The sequence below is a fragment of the Amphimedon queenslandica genome, unplaced genomic scaffold (genome assembly GCF_000090795.2).
Source record: "Amphimedon queenslandica unplaced genomic scaffold, v1.1 AMPQUscaffold_13464, whole genome shotgun sequence".
Lineage (NCBI taxonomy): Eukaryota > Metazoa > Porifera > Demospongiae > Haplosclerida > Niphatidae > Amphimedon > Amphimedon queenslandica.
The window spans coordinates 19,904-28,833 of NW_003546300.1; the positions used below are offsets into that span (position 1 = coordinate 19,904).

The following is an 8,930-nucleotide window of genomic DNA, read 5'->3' on the forward strand; positions in this document are numbered from 1 at the left end:
TTCATGTATTTGTCCCTTGCTCTTGCAGTTAGCCAAATTAATTACATGAAAAGTAAAGCAAGTAATTCTATTTTAACGTAGAAGAATACCTCTCAAGCTATACAGATTTGGTGAGTCTTGCAAGACACTATATAATTGTTTATTGTTTTGCATGTTGTATAGTTTTGATTCTTTCAATGCTCTTTTTAAGTTTAAGTTATAGACATTTATTAGATGCATGTATGCTTCCTATTATGCCAAGCTTGTAAAGTACCTGTCCTGTAAAAATTTTTTTGCACACACACTTATCTATGAGTTCTGTCTTTAATGTTAGGATAAATGATAGTTAGAAAAATAATAAACTACTATTTCTGTTGTTTTATGTAGTTTTATTCACTCAATATCTAGAAATTTGCTAACTAAAGTGAATAGTTGCATCAAATTAAATAATGATAATAATATTCTATACTTGTACATTATTCGTCCATATTGTCTATTTTTTATGACTGCTCTGCTCTCATTTTTTGTTTTTTCAAATCTTTTTTGCTCTTTTATCTGGATATGTCTGATGATAGTGCATGATTCCATTAAACTGTGAAAAATTTTAATTTGAAAACAATGTTCTTACATTAAGCTGGAGATTTGTAAGAATGAAATGGGATATAATGAGATGTCATTTTAAGTCAATTTTAAGTCATTTTAAGTACTGTTAGGACAATGAAGTTATATCAAAGTCATATTGTTACATGTACATATGTGTAGGCATGTCTTTGGGTAGTTATACCATAGTCATTATGTTACATACATGTAGGCATGTCTTTCGCTCTTAGCATGTTGGTTAGCTGCTTCAGTTATTTTTATTTTTTGTTAAAAATCTAATGTACACTTATGTGAATTCCTGGTCCACTCTGTTGGTCTAATTTGTAGTGTACAGCCATTGAGAACTTGTTTACAATAATAATGAATTAGCAACAATAAATATTGTTAAAAATTAAAATTATAAACACTTTATTATTACAACCTCATGGAAAAATACAGTAACTTAAAAACAAAAGATTGTAGAGCTAGTCAACTTTGTAGAAGTTGTACTTACAACCAAGTTTTTACAGACCTATTCAGGTACACACATTATGTAACACTAAGTTTGATACACGTAAATCTACATGTAGCTAGACACACTGAAAAAGGTAAACTGATGCTTGTAAAAATGCTAACAAGGCAAAACTCAAAGTTTACCATGATGCATGTCGCATTCTATTAATACATGTAAATAAACATAAATGAATAAGTAGAAATGCACTGTGCTACAGAAATATGACTATTGTACCTGTCATGAACTTACTACAAATGGAGAAAAAACGCAACTCGTGTAAAGTTGTACATGGTAACATGCATGTATGAAAATAAATAAACTAGGAGTGTATATATCACAACTAAAACCTTATCAATGCAGCAAATACTATATAGAATTATGACTTGCGACTAATGAAACTGATTTTATACAATCATCAGTGCTATGAAACAATCACCACGAAGCTATTGTAGCTCAATTCAAAAACCATTTTGCATGTTGTATAGTTCTGATTCTTTCAATACTCTATTTAAGTTTAAGTTATAGCCATTAATGGATATGTGTATGTTTCCTATAATGCTAGCTTGTAAAGTACTCCTCCTATAAAATGTTTTTGCACACACACACTTATGAACAACAATAAATTTTGTCGTTCATTCTAGGATAATTGATAGTTAAATAATAATAAACCACTATTTCTGGTTTTTTGTAGTTTTATTATTTCCCCAATATCTAGAAATTTGCGTAATAGTTGTATTGACATAAGTAACAATAATAATGCACAATACTTGTACAATATTTGTCCATACTGTCTACTTTGTATAACTGCTCCGCTCTTTTTGTTATCTATTTGCTTTTTTATCTGAATATGTGTGATGATGGTGCATGATTTCATTCAATTGTACAAAAAATCTCAATTTGAAAACAATGTTGTTACATTCAGTTGAATACATATGGAAGAATGAAATCTGAAAGATTGATGATGGCCTTTCTAAGTCAATTAGTACAATCACTGTTGATATTTTGTCATAAAAATATAGATTGTTTTGTATTGGGCCACTTTTATCATCTTCTGATTTTTTAGGTGCCTCTGTGAATGATGGAGCAAGTGAATAACTTCATTGAAATGTATAATTGTAATAATAAAAACAATTTTTGAATTAATTAAGGTTAAAGTAACCATTGTACATCTCTCTCTGTAGGTTAGACTTGATCACAGTTATTGAAAAGTAATTCACGCGGAATTTGAGTTGATTATCATTACGACTTTATGATTGGATCATTTCCAGTGGAACAGAACGATGCTGTTTATTTTTTTTTGCATTATTGTATTTTTAATATTAAAAATTATTTTGCAATTAAACAATCTCTTGAACAGGCTACACAAGAATAAAAAAAAATTACCAGACTGGCAAGCAAAATGAAACAAGCACATTAAACTGTGAGGCTAATTGCAAACACTTCTGAAATATTATTATTAAAATTGTCTCTTTATAAAATAATTTTTGATAGCTTACTGAGAATGGTAGCAAAGGCAGAGATATTATGAAAAAAAAAATTCACTTCGTCTTCCTTAGAAATAATACGCCATCTTTGATCTTGTGTCATTTCTGGATACCTCTGTATATTATAAAACTGGCGGGAAATATTAATTGAAAGGTGGGGTTAAGTTATGACGTCATATTAGTCAAACCATTAATAAAAATGGCCACCAGTATGTACTTCCTGACTATTGTTTATTTAGCTGTTTCATCAGGTGAATGCAGGCTCTACGAAGCTGTAAAGCTTGCAATCGTGGTGTAATGAAGGCAAACACTCAATCAAGTTAGTATGCAGTAAATGCTTTTGTGATACACTGATGTTTGAAAGTGAACAAAACTCTATGAGAGATTGCAGCCCATTTTGCAAAACTTGAAGAACTTTTGCCAAGTGATGGAACATACGTCAATAGAAAATAGTATTATAAAAACAATCATATTACTAAAAATTAAAGTACTCTCATCATGTTCAAGAATTCTTTACTCAGTTTTCAACCATTTTAAAAAGTTAAGTAAAGTTTATTGCGTCTCACTATTGAGAAAAAATTTGAAAAAACTATATGTTGTAGAAAAAGTATAAAGGAAACAATTTGTGTTCCGAAAACTAAATTGTGCGTTCAGCCCGTTGTACCTTAAACCACAGGAAGAAACCTAAGAGCACAACAATAAGTCCATGCATCATTTCAATAGCTATGGCGTGAGAGACCAGGTCGATACTTCCGCATTACATGATAATGCACATCTTCCCAATAATGATCGTCTTAATACACATGATATTCCACCTTCTGATGATGATAGAACAGTACTACAAAATAATATGGCAATTATGGCAGGTATTTTGTACATGAAGAAATTGATTGTAGGCATAATAAGTTTATGTACATTAAAAATATGTATCTATAGGAAGTATAGTTAGGAAATACTGTTCTTTTTTCAAGAAATGGGTCAAACCTGTTACACCTGACATACCTCACCAATATACAAAAGAAATGTCCCAAAAATCTGAAGTGTAAGTGCAAGCATCTGACTTTATTAGTAGATTCCTCTTGGAGTACTATGAAAAAACAAGATAAAAAATAAGGAAATGACTGATGTCATGAAGCATCTTCAACAGTTTGTCCCCATAGAATCAGAAGAGGGTGAAGTAGAAGATCCTGCAAACGAAGAAAAAGTTAAAATGACACATGACCATTTTCACTATATTCTCTTTGGTGGTGATCAATTGACTGTTGAGAGGGCATTTGGAGTTAATAACTCAAAGCAAAGTGAGAACTGTGGACTTGATCAAATTAAAGGATTGGTGCCAGTAATAGAGGACTGGCATGCTAAGGTTATTTTTTTGAAGGTATATGTCTCTGAGTATCTAATAATCACACTTCATATACATGCATGTACATGTTGCTATAATTGTCATTCACATAATTGTTATTTCTATCAATTATACAGGCCATTTGGAAGATTTTATATAATACTTCCTCTGGTTCAGATAGTGGCACACTGTTCGAACTCAAAAACCTGAAGATGAGGAGCTCAGTAACAAAAGAAGTCAAGAGTGATCCCACTGCTTGTGAGGATTTCTTTATAGTATTCTGTGGAGCTCATGTTTTACAGGTGGCCATGGAAAAATTTAATATCACTGGACTAAAAGATCAACCAGCAAGTGATGATGATAAATTTGGCTCTCAGTTCTAATGACTCAGTAAAGATGAGAGGTCCAAATTCTTTATGCAGGCTGTTAGTGAAATTATTTCTCGTTTTACACATGGGTTTAAAGTTGAAGTGGCAGAACGTAAACTGACACAGTCAGATAGAGTTCTCCCATTCTAAAGATTGAATGACTCTAGGACTTCTGTACCTAGAGTTTGCGATAGAATACATGAGGGGGATGTTACACTGATACTTCATGTTGGCGTTTTTTTTACTCCTAGTATTTAAGGCAAAGAACAAGAGGAAGTATGCCATACAAGCGGCTACATTACTTATGCACAATCACTTTTTGTTTACTGAACAAATGAAACATTAACTGCTTTGGAGCCGTACTGTCAATGTGCATGGGAGGATTGGAAGGAATGTGCCAATGGACTTGATATGGAACACCTCAATGGAGAGCTAAAGTGTGCAATGCGTCACCTAGGTGCCAATGTTAGTACAAGCTCAATTTCACGTATTGGATATAGGCTAAATAAGTTCTACCATGCCTACTGCAATTGACCAATCAGATTGCGTCATACGAGGTAAATATAATCGCTTATTTACCTCGCTGAGGTAAACATGGCCAACTTATTAAAATTGCCTAACAGGTTTTCTCCTCGCGGACAGCCCGGAAGCAAACAGGTTTCTAATTATTTACCTCAAAGCATAGCTATGGCGTCTGGAGTAATCATTTTTAGCATAGAAAGCAGCAAAGAACATTTAAAAGAAAGAAAAAAAGGCTCAAAAGCATTGGGCCATCAGATCAACTTCTTAATGGGTGGAGTGGAATTGGAAAGGCGTGTTCTGGGCGTGTTTTACTGTACACACATGGCATGATGCCAAGAGTGGAGAAGAGATTTTACCGTTTCTTTTAACAAAATGCAAAGAAGTAAAGAGGCCTTCTACTTTTATAAAGCCTTGCTAACCATGGGCAGTTTCTTAGCTACGGATTTGGCATGGTAGAAGTCTGTTATACACCTCGGTCTCAGTTGCTATGGGTTTATTTACCTCGGGACTGCGTCCCTCGGTAAATCAATCCCATAGCAACCTCAACCTCAGTGTATAACCTGTACTTAATAGACATAAAGGAGAATTATGATGAAGAAACTGGTATTCCTGTGGAGTCAGGATTCCATACAACTCTATCCTTGCTTAAGGATATTACTCTTGCAATTGAAGAGTTGAGAAAAGCCAATGCTTTTGCAGAGATACCACAAAGAAAGCATAAACACTTCAAGTCTTTCAAACATAATGTGGCTGCATTACTCAAAAATTCAGACCTCAAGTCTTGGCTTGATGATCATCTAAATCATCTATTATGCTAGTGTATTATCTATATTAATTTTAAACATTTTGTTGAATTAACATCTACTTTAATTCAGTGTCAATTTAGTGTCAATTTACATAGACAATATTAACAAAACAATAAATAATTATTAACAATAATAGGCTAGTACATAATACAATTAAATGAAATTTCAGTGAGTGAGAGAAGAAAGTGAGATAGCATAAAATAATAAGTTAATCACTGTAATATTTACAAATACATGAAAGACTACAGATGTCACAACACTTGCATTCAACTTGTTTATTTGATACATTTAGTCCAAAATCTTGACAAAGAACAACTCTACGACACAACTGCTTATCTGTACAATACTTTTTAACATAGGCGGCTGCAGAATTTTGAATTTACCCAGGCTCATTAATTATTCATAACAATTGGGGGTGTGGTCAATTAATTCAATAACTGAACATTAATAATACTAGCCACTTGAAGCCAGTTACCACACAAAAATAACTGTAAAGATGAACTGATACTGTGTATAAACAGTTGTGGTTATAAAAAATAAATTATAGTGATAATCTCACTCCTAATAATAACAAAACACACCTTTTGGGTGTGGTTTTGATTGAAAGCTACCAAGGCATAGCCAGGGCATGCCTGGGCCTGCAGCCGCCTATGCTTTTTAATGCTTTCTTCCATAAATGATAATGATAGATCCCTCATAGAGTAAAATCGTTTTACAAATGAAGTTTCCCCATCTCACCCAGCTCATCCATTTTCCTGTATATAAGTCTCAACGTCTAATGGTGGACTCCAATGTATTATGTGACGTATATTAGGAATATCTACTCCCATGCCAAAAGCTATAGTAGTAAAAATAATTGCAGCATTGAAGTGGAAGATGCAATTGACTATAATATTGAACTCTTTAATGATGAACTATTTGATGCTGTGAACACTTCAAAAAGACGAAATCTATGAATGTCACACGTTCCAATTGGGCCTGTTTTTTTCTTACCTAATCTACTTCTAAAAAACAATGACAGCTGGCTACAATCACTATAAGTACGACAAAAAACCAATGTTTTCTCCATTTTTGTCCGTTTTCTATGCAATTCTTCCACAATTACACTAAATACATCTTCTATTTATCCTGTTTTCAGTTCGACACAATATGACATTCAATCTGTCAGGTGATCTGATGACTAGCTCAGTGTTAGACATTCCTAGTGTCCTTATTACTTCTTTTCTTGTAGCTGTTTCTGTTAAAGCCATAAAATTCAGTCGGATAGGAAAATACCCTCTTAGGTCACCAAGTTTTCCAAACTCTTTTCAAAACTTTAATCCCCTAAAACAAAAATTATTTAACATTTTTGTGCAGTTAGGAATCTTTCTCCTTACCATTTCTTTATACAGTGAGCCTCATCAAATACAAAGGCTACTAACAAAAATTACTTAACATTTTGCAGTTAGGAATCTTTCTCCTTACCATTTGTGACCATAATTGACAAAAAGGTACCTTATGGCGGGTAGTGAAATTTGTCTTTCTAGCCTAAGAAATCCAACTTCCTGAGCCCCATTCATCATAAAATTACTCCACAGGATGCAAAAAGTTACCATAAAACTTTTAGAAACAATGATTGTCTAACAAAGCACTCACAGGTTGATATTTTCCATTATAACGATCAATTTTAAAATCCGCCATAAGGGCCCTTTTGTCAATTATGGTCACATTTCTTTATACTATGAGCCTCATCAACTACAAAGGCTACTAAACGCATACACAGGGACTCACAACAAGAAACATCTGACAAATTCTTATTTAAAATAACTTCTGGTGTTGTAAAAATAATCTGGAAGTTCCCTTCACTTATTAATTGCTTATCATGATCATCATCAGCATTCGTACAATTTAAAGCCTTAATCCCTCTAGTAGCCAGTGTAGTAACCTGGACTTCCGTTAGTGCTGATAATGGACTTACAACAATAACCACCGACCAGGGATTATCACTTTTAGGTCTATTCATTAAGTCAAACATATGGTAGGCAAGCATAGATAGCATAGAGACTTCCCGAAACCAGTGGGAAGGCATACAAAAACGTCATTTCCATTGGCAAACTTTCTCAATACGTGCCTCTGTTCTTCTTTCAACTCCATAAACCCCATCTTCCTAGCAGAGTCAGAAATTATAGCATCGAAATTCATCAATACAGCGTCATTAGCCATTTTAGAAATCCAGTCAATTGACTATCACATGATTTTGTTTGGACCATGTGAGTAAACCATTCCGATTGGTGCGCCTACATTCCAGTGCTACGCTACAACTATGCCTGGTGTGTCTCCAGACCTGTCACGAAAAAAATTGTCCGCCCAAAAATTTTGTCCTAGGACAAAATTTACCGTGATAGAAGTTGTCCCCCTCAGCATAATTTTGTCCTATTTTACGAACTTGTATTGTCCCGTATTTTCGGATTGATGCGCGCCACTTGTGAAAGCACGTGCAGAATTATGGCAGATGCATTGGTTCAGGATGAGCTATATGAGCAGGGAAAAGATTCAAAAGATGATGATGCTGATTTAGTGGAAGAGGCAGCTACCTATTTAGCGGACAAAACATATCCTGATCATTGTAGTGGTAACAGAAAGCGGCAGATTACAAAAAGAGCTGAGAAATTTCTGTTGAAGGATGGAGAACTACACTACTGAAACGATAGAAAAGGACAATTAACTATATAAATTATAATGGGAACTGGAAATTGAAGATAAACCTCCACTTAATCTGATTTATGCATACTGTGCTTATTTGTAACAAATATGAATACCAATAATAATAATAATTATGCATGTGAGCTGCTGTTTGATGCTGCTGTTTGTTGCTTTCCAGTATTATGTTATAATAATAATATTATGTAACCATTTTTACCGTCTTATTTTAAACTGTGAAGTACATCAGAAATCGAAGTGATCAGTTAAGAATCGCAAAGGCATGTCATGTGGATCCAACTTCGGGGCATCTTGGAGTAATGAAGACAGGAAATAGAATTAAGGAACGGTTTATGTGGAAAGGTATTTGGAATGATGTCAGAAAAATAGTAAGCACACATTGCATTAATGTTATTAACATAAAAAATAATGTTTTTCTCAAGGTAGCTACTTGTGATGAATGCCAACGTGTGAATAAGAAGCCCATCATAACACACACTGTGCTGCATCCTGTACCTGTGCATTCCCCTTGGCATCATGTAGGTATTGATTTCATAGGCCCGATTCACCCAATATCAACCAATGGACATAAGTTTGTATTGAAAATATCAGATTACTTCACTAAATGGGTGGAACCTATTCCATTGCCTAGTGAAT

At 33.8% G+C, this 8,930-nt stretch overlaps 1 long non-coding RNA gene across 1 annotated transcript; it reads left to right on the forward strand.

Annotated features, from left to right (window-relative positions):
- Positions 1-14: 14 nt before the first annotated feature.
- LOC109581071 (uncharacterized) lies at positions 15-2,433 on the forward strand. Its single transcript, XR_002184486.1, has 3 exons — positions 15-110; positions 2,136-2,187; positions 2,254-2,433. It is a non-coding gene; the product is annotated as an uncharacterized LOC109581071 (long non-coding RNA).
- Positions 2,434-8,930: the final 6,497 nt, after the last annotated feature.